The sequence below is a fragment of the Prionailurus viverrinus genome, chromosome D1 (genome assembly GCF_022837055.1).
Source record: "Prionailurus viverrinus isolate Anna chromosome D1, UM_Priviv_1.0, whole genome shotgun sequence".
Classification (NCBI taxonomy): Eukaryota; Metazoa; Chordata; class Mammalia; order Carnivora; family Felidae; genus Prionailurus; species Prionailurus viverrinus.
The window spans coordinates 5099464-5113182 of record NC_062570.1 but is presented as its reverse complement, the minus strand read 5'-3'; positions in this window follow the sequence as shown (position 1 = coordinate 5113182).

Sequence of the window (13719 nt, the reverse complement as noted above, 5' to 3'; positions counted from 1 at the left end):
CTACATCGATTGACAGGATCATGTGGTTCTTATCTTTTCTTTTATTAATGTGATGTATCACTTTGATTGATTTGCGAATGTTCAACCAGCCCTGCATCCCAGTAATGAATCCCACTTGATCATGGTGAATAATTCTTTTTATATGCTGTTGAATTCGATTTGCTAGTATCTTATTGAGAATTTTTGCATCCATATTCATCAGGGATATTGGCCTCTACTTATTTTTACTGGGTCTCTGTCTGGTTTAGGAACCAAAGTAATGCTAGCTTCATAGAATGAGTTTGGAAGTTTTCCTTCCCTTTATATTTTTTGGAATAGCTTGAGAAGGATAGGTATTGTTTCTGCCTTAAATGTCTGGTAGAATTCTCCTGGGATGCCATCTGGTCCTGGACTCTTGTTTGTCGGGAGATTTTTGATAACTGATTCCATTTCTTCACTGGTTATGGATCTGTACAAGCTTTCTATTTCTTCCTGTTTGAGTTTTGGAAGTGTGTGGGTGCTTAGGAATTCGTCCATTTCTTCCAGGGTGTCCAATTTGTTGGCATATAATTTTACATAGCATTCCCTGATAATTGCTTGTATTTCTGAGGGATTGGTTGTAATAATTCCATTTTCATTCATGATTTTATCTATTTGGATCATCTCCCCTTTCTTTTTGAGAAGTCTGGTTAGAGGTTTATCAATTTTGTTTATTTTTTAAAAAACCAACTCTTGGTTTCATTGATCTTCTCTACAGATTTTTTAGATTCTATATTGTTTATTTCTGCTCTGATCTTTATTATCTCTCTTCTGCTTCTGTGTTTGTGGTGTCTTTGCTGTTCTGCTTCTGTTTCCTTTAGGTATGCTGTTAGATATTTTATTTGGGATTTTTCTTGTTTCTTGAGATAGGCCTGGATTGCAGTGTATTTTCCTCTCAGGACTGCCTTCGCTGCATCCCAAAGCATTTGGATTGTTGTATTTTCATTTTCATTTGTTTCCATATATTTTTTACTTTCTTCTCTAATTGCCTGGTTTACCCATTCATTCTTTTGTTGGGTGTTCTTTAACCTCCATGCCTTTGGATGCTTTCCAGACTTTTTCCTGTGGTTGACTTCCAGCTTCATAGCATTGTGGTCTGAAAGTGTTCATGGTATGATCTCAATTCTTATATGCTTATGAAGGAAGAAGCAGGACTTTTTTAAAATTCGAATTCAATACACAGGTCCCTCTTCCAGTCTTCCTGTGACATGATGGCTGTACCACAGTAACCAAGAACCAGCTCATCAGCTCTGGCAGCCCCAGGGTCCCAGGGAGCCATTTGGAAGAGATGGGAGCCTGCAGGTCTTTACTGAACATTGTGGGAAGGAGCATCATGAAAATTCCCAACATCGGCATTTAGTCTGAATACCTCAATTCAAAGTTTAACTCTACCTATTCTAAGTTTCTGTGTTAGGGTCTGTAAAGTGGAGATAAGAATACTTTTCTCAGATATTTTGAGAATTAATAACCATTACTTTTACTTTGCAGAAAAGTGTCATGGAAGCTGTACATTCCTATAAATTCTTAATATTTGTGGTAAGAAGAGATTTATTACAGAATAAGAAAAAACTAGTATTGAAATTCACTTAGGCATTAAGAACGCGGACTCTAGGATCAGACAGACCTAACTTTGAGAGATAACCTTCTAGATCACTAACCAGGTAATATTGGACAAGTTATTTCAACTTCCAAATCTCAGTTCCAGTAGCTGTAAAACGGGGTTAAATAGCACCTCACCTCATGAGCTGGTGTGATTTTAATTTACAGAAGATCATGAGTATAAAGCATCAAGCCCTAGGATTCACACTCATTGTGTACTGCAAATGTTAATAGTAGTAGCAGCCACATTAAGTAGTATTTCCAACACTATTTATAAACAGAACATCATCCCAGATACAGAAACACCTTGGAATGCCCATTCCCAAGAAGTAACTAAAGAGCAGGAAACCTTGAATGTGATGCTCATTTTTATACCAGCTAGCAAGTGGCTTCACTTAGAGAGCACAACAGTTTTCTGTGTTAACTTCTCATGCTAATAGCAAAAGGAAATTCAATTTAGCTTCTCCAGCCGCAAATACACAGTTGTCTTTAGGGAGAATTCAGGACTGGTGAACCATAAAAAGGAAATATACTCTCCTAACATCAATGTTCAATTTATTGTTTCAAGGCTTTAGATATAACCTACAGATAAGGCTGAGATCTGGCAGGAAGAAAACACTTTTGCTCTAATAAGCTAACACATCCTTAGAGCTGTCATTTTGACTCCTACTTAAAATACTCTTTCATTTATCCAATCATTTAACATATATTCAATGACATAGGATCACACATTGACTAGGCTATTTAACAGTAAGCAAGGCACATACAGTCCCTATCCTTTACAGCTAATTTAATAAATTATGACTCTCAACGAGAGAATTCAGCTTGCTCATCATTAGTTTCTCCATAGAACCAGAACTATTACTTTCCACAGGTACTTGCCTGGCCCGTGTCCAGCTGACTGGCTCACTCAACATCTATTCCAACCTCCTTGTACTTTTCTGCAAGACTGCAAAGTAAAAACATCCCCCAGCTTCCCTTGTTTATCTGGATATCAATGTGACTTTGTTTTGCATGTAATTGGTATAACCGAAGAGTTGTTTTAGAAACGTGTTAAATGGAGACAAAAGTAGTCCTAGAACCATAGCTTAATGGTGTAGACTTCAGCAAACACATGGGGCTGAAGCCAACAAATTAAGCAGTGACTTGCTGGATTATGGCCAAGATGAGATTAAACTGGGGCCAGAATTTTGAATAGCAGCCTCCTAATCTCCTGGTATTGTAACTGTGACAGGGCTAACAGCAATTTTAGTGGGATTCTTATTCTGCAGTTCTTCCCAGAGGTCCAGCCTAACCAGTGTTTCTGCAGCATTTTAAACAATGTTATAGCCAACTAATTCCCTGTATGAAGTCCCTTTCTGCCCAAACTAGCTGGAACCATTTCTGTTATCTGTAACTAAACCCCCATCTTCTTAACCAAATGGAATTTGTCAGAAACATATAGAGGCTCCACCTTCAGTAATATGAAGCACTATAATGTAAGATGAAGCCACACATGGTATGTAAGAATAGTAAAAAGGAGCGCACCATGTCCAGACCTAACTAGTTAAGTAATTCTGCTTCATATGGTTTGTGAATGTGGTGGTCTGTCAGTAATCTAAAGCCAGTCAAGACCAATAAATATGCCTCTGTTGCAGGCTTAAACTGGTATGCAACCAAGTGGACAATCTAACATATTTAAGGATGTGTTGTGGTCTGCACAAAGGCCTGGAAAGAAGGAAGTCAATGAGCAGGAACATTGTAAAGAAGATGGGGACTTGACCAGCAGACAGAACAAGCTTCCCTTGCAAAGCTTGATTCTGTTGATTATAAAAACAGTGAAAGTCACCATGTAGGTTCTCTACCTAATTCCTTTGGGTCTGCTTACAGATTCATTACAGATTTTTAAAAATACCTAGTTAGTTGCCAGTCATGTGGTGATTACTTTGCACCCACTTATTCATTTTCTTCTCTCACCCTACTCTTTCTAGACCCATTTTATAGGCAAAAGGCTGAAGCTCATGAAGGTAATTGATATACCCCAAGTCTTGTAGCTACTGGTTGGCAAAGTGGAGATTCTCTGGCTCTGGGACACCAAGAACAAATTCCTGAATGGCAAGTTAAATCATGCTGCCTCCTACAAAGAAATTCCTTCTCTGGAGAGAATGCATTGACCAATTGCCATTAGTATTTATGTCCTCTGTTCAAGCATCGTCTCTGTAAAATAAACAATTGTATCTTGTTGTACAACAGTCTCTTTTGAGTTGAGATAACCTGATTTTTCAAACTCCATTGACTCCTTCAAATCTGATACACCAAGGAGGCAAATTTGAGGAAATGACCAACTCAGGAACAGACTCAGAACATGCTGGACCCACCAAAATGCTGCCATCCTTGGGCTCCCAACATGGATAGCCTCTTTTGTAGCCACACACTGAAGAAAAAGTTCTCACTTAGACTGAGCAGATGAGCAGGGCTGCCTCTGCCAGCAAAATAGCAACAGGAGCAAACCTTACATGGTCTTTATTTCATGTTCACCAGGTATAAATATGAAACAATGTTAGAGCATGGGAGGAAAACACAAGGAGCCTCCAGACATAGACCAAACATACATCTGGTGTTTACGTGAAAGCATGCAGGGAAGATGTGCAGTTTCAAGGACTGCTAGGCAATGACGGTGGGTCTGTTCCCTAACTGGTCCCTGGGAGATCATGAGATTCTGGAGCTCACAGTGCTAATGCATTTGATAGCCTTGAGACCAGAACATCACTTACGTTTCAGCAATTACCCTAATCGCTTTCCCATGGCTTACAATATGTTCTCTAGAAATAACTCCACACCCTTTGTATATCCTTTCTTTTCAAAGGCCATAACCCCTATTTCTCTTCCTCCTCTATCTGTCCTCAGGAGGTTGCTGGGGTTTATGCAGAGGGCTCTTGGGTGTTCACTGTAACAGCATGACACAGATTTCTGAGCTATTTTGGTAAGAGGTTCGTCCCACATTGTCCTCACATGAAAGATTTTTCAAAGGTTGTATAATTCCATAGCTCAGTCTTATCTTGACTAGTCCCTAAAGTGCAGGCTCCAACAACAACAGGGAGTCTTAGCGGCTGTTTTCATGATGTAATTTCAGGGTCAACAAGAAGCCCTCTCCCACCCTCATAAAATTATGTCTCCATCTGCCTAATGAGCCCTAAAAATGCACAGATTTATTCTTTTAAGCTGTGGCTTCCTTCCTTTCCCACATTTCAAATGCCCCTAGGAAACCAGTATATTAAGCTTTTCCAGTGATTAACATCCTACTGAGCTGAGTTTATCAGATGCTCCACCTACAGGAAGGTTTTAAAAAGTAGGACCAGAGAGGGAAGCCTCAGAATATGAGACTTTAAGACACAGAAGGGATGAGGGTGGGAGGTACGGAATGGTCTCTGCCTTTCTGGAGCCCAGCTCTAGGAGGGGTGGGAAGGGGAAGACTCAAATGCATGGTTTACATTCACTCCCTCCACAATCTCCCCCCACCTCCCTGGGTTCTATATGCTATCTGAATAACCTATGTTGTATTTTTCAAACTAAAGCAAGGAGTTCAAATTGAGCTTCCATTGTCTACTTAGTACTAGACTGCAGTGTGGAAATTCAGCTCTGAAATCCAAATGCCAGTTCTACCTCTTCTTAGCTTTGTCAACTAGTATTCTCTAATTTCATTCAGTTCTCTGCAATCTTGCACCTGTTGTCACCCTCGTAGTCTTGTCACACAACACTGAGCTCCCCAAGAGCAGGAATCTGGCTCACCATTGTGTCTCAGACATCCAGAAATGGGACTGGAAGAGTCAGTGCTCAATGAATATTTGTTGAAAAAAAATGTTTTTGTGCAACAATGACCTTCCAACGGACATTATACAGTTCTTATCCAGTTAGCCTCTCTGCAACATGTGTTCACCACTTCTCCATTCTTGGAAATCTTTCTCCCTTCATATCCATGTTCTCATAACTTTCTGGCGACGTCGGGGTGAAGGGACAGCAAGAGTTCACTGACGAGGAGACTAGACTCTGGAGTTTGACAAGGCTCAAGTTCAAGATCTTTTACTAACTGTGTGATTCTGATAATTACTTACCTCTCCAGTCTTATTTCTTTGTGAAAAATACATGGATCTGAAGAAGTTTCTTCATCAGATTATGAGTGCTGTGTAAAGTGATCATTGTTAATACTGCAAAGTGCCATATACTTAATATACAATCAATACTTAATTACATTTTAATACCTTTAAACCATTTGGTTTCTACGTATGTTTCTCCTTGTTCACATGCCACCTAAATATTTACTGAGAAAACTCAATATTACTGAGTCCCATGTCCTGTTTTTCATTGTATCTACTCTTTATAAATTCTCATATACTTTATAGCCTCAATCACCTGTTCTGATTCCTAATTCTATACCCTTTGTCCAGATCTCGTTTCTGAACCATAAACCCCTATTGGCAGATTCAGCTGTAAGACTACCCCCAGACCCGTTGATACACAGCTCAACTTCCTTTACCATATTCCCTTACAGTTTCATAGAGCATCAGGGGTGAATTCTCTCAATGAAATGTAGAGCAAGTAACATAGGCCAACTTCAGGACTGGCCCATCCAACACCTTCCAGGGGTTCTTCCATTCCTTCTCTCCTCCCATCTGCTGGCTTATGCAGATAATCTAAGAGATAGTGTGGTATCTAAACGAAAGAAGTCAGTGTCCCTGAATGACCACGAGGAAGGCTGCCTGGTGATCAGAAACATCTTCAGTGGTCTTCACAGGAGCAAGAAATACATTTCTCCTGAGTTAAGATGTCAAGGTTGGGGTGGGGGGTGGTTGTTTATTACAGTACCTAGTGTTACTTACCCCAACTAACACACCCTTTATCTAGTGGCCTGGTAGACCTTTTTATTAAGCAGCTCCTCCTGCAACTTGAACTCAGCATCCCTAAAACTGGACTTGTACCTATTGAAATGTTTGCAACACTTCACTAGGTGAATAATGACAGTAGGAGTCTCTTCCAGGGACATCTCACCTCTCAGAATAGCACAAGTTTGGTGGGTTCATCTCAGTCCTTGGTCCATCTTAGTAGCACAAGTCCTGTTACTTTCAGCATACCAAGAAAGACTAAGTTTCTCATGAGCAATGTCGCATTAGACCATGTTATAAGGCAGATTCATTATGCCAGAATAAGAATTAATTTGCACTAAGAACTGCCAAGTACAATGACTATTTGTATCACTCTTACTAGCATGTTGTCTCCATTTAGGAATACTACAAGTAGTTCAGAATTAACCCAAGATGCATCCAGAATTAAAGAAAGAGGAAGTTATGGGATTGAGGAGAATTAATAATGTTTACCTCTGGTAGTTTGATTTATACCGTCTAGTAACATTAATATGTATTACCCATCACTCATTCCTCACCAATACTTTATTCTTTCTGGACTCCTTGATCTTCTCTCTGTTCCCAATATTAGTATCTTAAATCAGACTCTCATCATTTAAACCTTGACCCCAACAACTTAATCTCCTTACCTGCCCTTTTATTCCATTTTAATCAATGTTCTACCAGTCTAATACTCACCATTTTAAAATGGATTTTAAACGTGTTTCACGTGCATCAATATTTCTCATTAATATAAAATTCAAAGACCATATGTGATTTTCAAGCTTTTTCAGGAACTGTCTCCTGCCTACCTCTCCAATCTCACTTACTGCCAATTTCCCTGTGCTCCAGTTGGGCTAAAATTTATTAAGTTCTTTCTGAATAGGACAGGCTCTTTCTTATTTTGTGTACAGCAGTGCACTGGACACAGACCTTCTAATTTCTTCCTTTCTCACTCCTTCTCATATTGGCTGAGGCATTCTTCCAAGATGCCTCCTAGTATCCTATGTATCTATCTATTATACGGATCCTAGATTGTAAATTTCTAATACATCATTGATCTAACCTAGATCCATCTAATTTAGCTTGTTAAGTGTTAAGCTCTGAAGGAAAGGATGTTTCTATTTTAAGTTTGTATCACCAGCTCTTCATATAATACATAGCACTTAGTTACCTGACAAGTATTTATGGAATGAATAAATGAATACATGAATGAAACAGATCAAGCCTTTTTGGTCAGTAACCCTTCTGGGTACCTCAAATATGTTATTATTTAATTCCTACAGAAAATCAAGTTTTTACCCCCAAATAATTTTTATTATCCCTATTTTGTACTTGAAGAAATAATCATAAGAGTAATTCCCCCCCGAGATCCACATCTAATAAATTCAAAGCCAAGATTTGAATACAGATCAGACTCTAGAAGTACATCATCTGCTGGACCATTCTTTGTGCAACTGACTATAGGTTCAAAAGGAGTTAAGCTGATCATCAATTGGCCTGGAATCAGACAAAGTTTCATGTAAGAAACACATTTGGGTTTTTTGTTTGTTTGTTTGTTTTCTTTTTTTAATTTGAGAGACAGAACAAATGCAAACAGGGGAAAGAGAGGGAGAGGGAGGGAAAGAGAGAGAGAGGGAGGGAGAATCCCAAGCAGGCTCCGTGCTGTCAGTGCACAGCCTGAGTTGAGGCTCCATCTCATAACCCTGGGATCATGACCTGAGCTGAAATCAAGAGTCAGACACTTAAACTGAGCCACTCAGGTGCCCCAAAACAAATTCTTAATTAGGATTGGAAAATTGGAAAGGTTTACATACACTGATAGTTGAAGATGGAGTCTTTCAGACAAGGAAGGCTTACCCTGAGAAGACCATTCTGAAGTAAAGCCATGTGAGATCACTATGATGTTTTCTTACTTTTTTGAGAAACAGAACTTAATCTTAGCCCTCCCTATGTGAAATTAATCTCTGGTTCTATACAGAATGTTTTCAATTCTCAAGTTAGAAAGACAATCTAATTGAGGTTGCAGAGAAAATGATAGTATTTTTATTGCAAAGAAATTACTTCTGAACTATTCATTTCTAGATAAAGAGCAAAAAGATTCAATGCTTACAACAAATCAGTTATTACATCAGCTTTCAGTGACTTTCCAGTTCGAACAGAGGGAAGATTTTAACCAACATATCATCATATTCATCTATTGTGATAATTTAAGCACTGAATTACCCTAGGAAACTTGGGGATACAAATAATAAAATGTTTTAAGATGTCAGAAACTTGAAATTGAGTTCAATTTTATATTTTAGAAGTAATTTTGGGCTGTTACTGGTGTCTCAGATTATTTTGCCTCTTATGTACCTGGCAGCACAGACAGGCCTGAAATATTTCTCTTTTTCCAGCTGCTTATTTATAAATACAAGGAGAAATCTGAAAAACCGAGCCCCCTCAGCAAAAGGCTAGATGGGTGGATCCACCATCAAAGAGCTGAAGGGAACATAAGCTAGAGGGAGGCCAAGATTTATGAACACCTAGGAGCTGCTACCTGGGATGACCATTTTCACCTACCTTGTGCTGTTTTTTTGGTAAAGGAACATTACCTATGGAAGTAACGTGTCCAAAATTTCACAGAGAGCATGGGCAGAATAAAGGTTACAAGTTTGTATTTTTTTTTTGGAGGTTCAGGGAACACGCATTAATCCATCACTCCTTCCTTCCATCTAGATGCTAACCAGGAGCAGATAAACCCAAGGAACCAAGTGAGTGGGTCAAAACACATTTAGAGGTATTGGATACTAACAAGCTAAACTGAACAACACAGTGGGGCCTTCTCCCCTCCATAAACTTAGCCTTGTAATGCATAGGATGTAGAAGTATCCACCCAATGCAAAGCGGGGGAAAAAACAAGGAGAACAGAGCTGACCAACCAGAAATGAGGCCATCTCAACCAACAAGAAGAACACACACCATCCCAGGTAAAGGCAGGACTGACAAAGCAAGAGATATGGCTCATCTTGCCCACATTACAGTAGAATGGCCCTACTTCCTGGCTTGCATGATCTATACAGTACCAGCCATTCCTCCCAAGGGGAGAAACAAGTGGGAGCCAAAAGTCACTGTTCACACTTCACAGAGGAGGAAAAGTTCTTCATGAAAATGAACAACAAAGGTAGAGATAACCCCTAACACTTTTCATGGTATTCAGCTCATATTCAGCTTCTGCAGATTATTTTAAGTCTGTGCAAGTTCTGTGGACTATTTCAAGTGTACATTATAAGACTCTTTCATGTCTTATGATTATGATCCAAAGATGATAGAAGTGGCATAGAAACACCATAGCATAAGGAAAGCAATTTCCAGGAACAGTTTTCATTGTGGTATTCACACTCATTATTGTGTGTGTATGTGTATTTATAAATTACACATACTATAATTATATATAAAGTGACAGTTACTTTTAATTTGAGGATTAAGTGCTCTTCCTCTCAAATATTACAAAAACAAAGTAATTTCACCTTAGATGTGGCTAAATCAATTCCTGCCTTGATTGTACCCATTGCTTTTCTCTCCAAGGATATTGGAAACAGGTTTTTTATTTATCCTTCCCACAAAACACAAAACCTAGTTGGTGTTGTACCATTCACAAAATGTGGAACTGAAGTAAACTACTTTAAAGTTAATACACCTGTATTCTGACCTTTTTTTTTTTTTTTGAGACAGAAAGAGACAGAGTGCCAGCAGGAGAGGGGCAGAGAGAAGGAGACACAGAATCTGAAACAGGCTCTGAGCTGTCAGCACAGAGCCCAATGCAGGGCTCGAACCCACGAACCATGAAATCATGACCTGAGCCAAAGTCAGAAGGTAAACTACTGAGCCACTCAGGCGCCCCTGACCACATTTTTCTTAAAGTAAGCCCACATCCAACATGGTGGCCTGAACTCATGACCATGAGGCCAAGAGTTGCATGCTCCACAAACGGAGACAGCCAGGAGCCCCCAATATATTTGTATTCTGCTTCACCAATATCCCCACACTATCTAGCAGTGAATATTTAGAGGGAAATGAATGAATTCTTTATTTACTAAGAGACATAGAACCTAGAAAAAGATTTTCTTCTTCTTCAGAAAGCCTGTTCTGTCCTCAAGGATTTGTTGCTATTCTGGCATATACTTTAAATTTTACATAGGGGAAACATCCCCCTCATGCCAAGTGTTTAGATTATGTTCCTTAATAGTATTAACTCACCTGATCTAAATCTTAGTCTTTCCCCAAATCCTCTAGCTACCTACCTTCTTGCCTTTTTACTGTCTATAATCTCCTGTTCCAGCTTGATACACAATGCACTTTTTTTCAGTAACTATGCTTTTCATTCACCTACTTAACTGGAGTATTCAAAGGTATCCTTTAAAATAATGCATGGACTACTTGTGCCAGGTCTGTGGGATCACCCCATCTCCTTGAGCTACTCATCAGAAATACTCTGACCAAGCTTTGTGGCCAGAGTAGAAAATGGGTCCCCTACGCTGAAGAAATCAAACACTATCTCTAGAAAACATGTGCTTGTTCTTTCTTCGGCAATAACTATATAACCCAGTGCTGGTCAGTTTGCCATTTTGCCAGAACAGCTCACAGCTACACTCAGTGCTTGCCCATACAACCATTAAATGTCCAGTAATATTTCTCTACTTTTTAGATTTTTGTGCAGTTTAGCTGTCAATGTCAGTCCCTCTGATCTGCTAATAGTCATTATAATAATCCACATAACCATAGTAGATCACGATCACTTTCCTAAGCTGTGTGGCTGTGTGTGTGTGTGTGTGTGTGTGTGTGTGTGTGTGTGTGTGTTGTTGTTGTTGTTGTTGTTGTTGTTGTTTTTGTGGTGCTGTTATTCCTTTATATATATATGTAATTAAACTGGATTGGATAAAGTTTAAGCAATTTGACCAAGATCTGATTAAAATTTGCCTCAAACCCTCACTTCCATATGTTTCAATTTCCGAAATCCTCCCTGACAGTCTCTCAGAATTCCTCAGTGCTTCATAATCCCAAGTCCCTGTCAAGTCCTTGTCAAGTCACTGAGTTCTTGGTTTCTTCTTTGATATATTTGACAGTGCCTCCCGTTGAGTCCTTATCAAACCGTTAACAGACCTCCTCTTTTCTTCCTTGGTTGGAACAAGAAATGAAACTTGATAGCTAGAGAAGATAGAGGTCCAAAAGTCAGTTACATTATTAATAAATCTGATGGGAGAAAGGGTCTTTACACCTACAGACAAACGCATGTACTAATGATCTCCTCTAAAATCCCATGGGTCCACCCACCCTGTCACTTTCACAAATCAAAAGCCACCATCCTTCCCAGCTTTTCTCTCTGAGTTTCCTACATGAAGGATCAGGAAGATCAGTTCTCAAGAAAAGTAAGAAGAGCACAACAAGACTCTAAATTCATTTCTTCTCACCAATCAGGTGGGTCCTTCTCATGCCCCTAGAGAGAGCCAAAATGTTATTCCAATACAAGTCTTTCCTCCTGGACATGGGACACAAGGGAAATGAAGGTTCTCTCTAAAAGCCAGACATGAAACTTGACACATTGTCCATTTCCATGCATTTGGTAGGTTTTATTAAACTGTTGGCAGTGGGGGAAGGGTGATAAATAAAAATGGGGTTACATCACAGCAATGTTCTGGCTCCTATTACCAATTTTTAAATATCTGTCCAACAAATAAAAATTAGATGCCAAGTTTGATTTTAAAACTACAGCAATGATTCCTACTATATGCGTATCCAACTTCTATTTTTAAGAGTTGGTTGTTATGATGGGTTCCACTGGACAAAATTATTTTTAGTAAGTTTTGAAGTAGGCATAATAAAATTCAAAATTAAAGCCTTGAACTACTGACCAAGTATACTTGTACATTTTACTAATTGCAGGAGAACCAGGTCAAATCTAATGATCCCCTCTAAGTGATGCCCCATGCAAATGGTGGACAGAGCCAATGAAAATGAGCTAAGACAAGACCAAATCTACACTGTTCATGTTTGAATTTCTTCTGTTTTTACTTAAAAGTAATTCTTTCAAGTAAAAATAGTATTTATTCAGTATTTTCATTCAAATTGTTCAATACACAGAAAAGTAGACTGAATCAAAATTTTATGTTATAGGATTTTGTCAGGCAAGAAAATAACTAGTCCTGTAGTCTTGGGGTGGGGAGGGAATCTAGTGAGTTAGCTAAAGAAGGTACCTGATCCCTAATCTCATAAATTCACATAAATTAACATAAATTTACAGAAATTTCATTAAAATTTCTTTTGGAATGTTTATGGCAAATGAATCTTCAAAGCACCCCTGAGAGCTGAGTGGGGGTTACTAATATTCTCCTTTGGGCTCTCAGTCACAAATGTCCATGGTGCAGGGGAAGGAAAATGGTCATAAAATGAAAAAGAAAAGTATTATCCATATTCTGGAAGTGACTTCATTGAGAATAAATCAGGGGACTCCATGGGCAAAAGTCTAGTTACTAGAATGAAGTTTAAAAATATGTATAATTATAAGAACTACAACACTATTTTAACTGGTTATGGAGGGCTGATAATGTGCTCTACTCCCCCAAAAGATGTTCATACTCTAATACTCCAGACACTTTGAATAGGTACTCACAATGCAAGAAACATGTTTCTATTGAAATAAAGGTTAGAGACCCTAAAATAGAGAGACTCTTCTAAATTGTCTAGGTGGGTACAATCTAATTATATGACCTTTAAAATCAGAGAACAATCTTTGACTGGAGTCAGAGGTGCATTGAATTATGGCAGAAATATGTGGCAGATAGAAAATTTGGATAGTTCAGACACAAGAGGAACCCAGAAGAGAAATTTTGAGTATGAGAAGGGCAAAGTCAACAAATGCTAGCTTTGAAGATGTCGGGAGAGGACCAGGAGCAAAGGAACACAAGTAGCCTTTAGAAACTAAAAAAAGACTCCCAGCCAACAATGATCAAGAAAATGGGGCTTCATTCGACCAACCACAGTGAGTGACTCCTGCCAACCACCCCAATAATCATGGAAATGGAATCTCCCTGCAACATCTGATAACTGCTAAATTCAGCAAATCCTTTAACTTCTGTTTTAGGAGACTTGAAGCAGACAAACTAGGCATGTTTTGAAAAAAGTAAAATCAATTTAAGGAATAGTGAACTCAATTTCTCTTAGCATTTCCTTTGTAGTGGGTTTA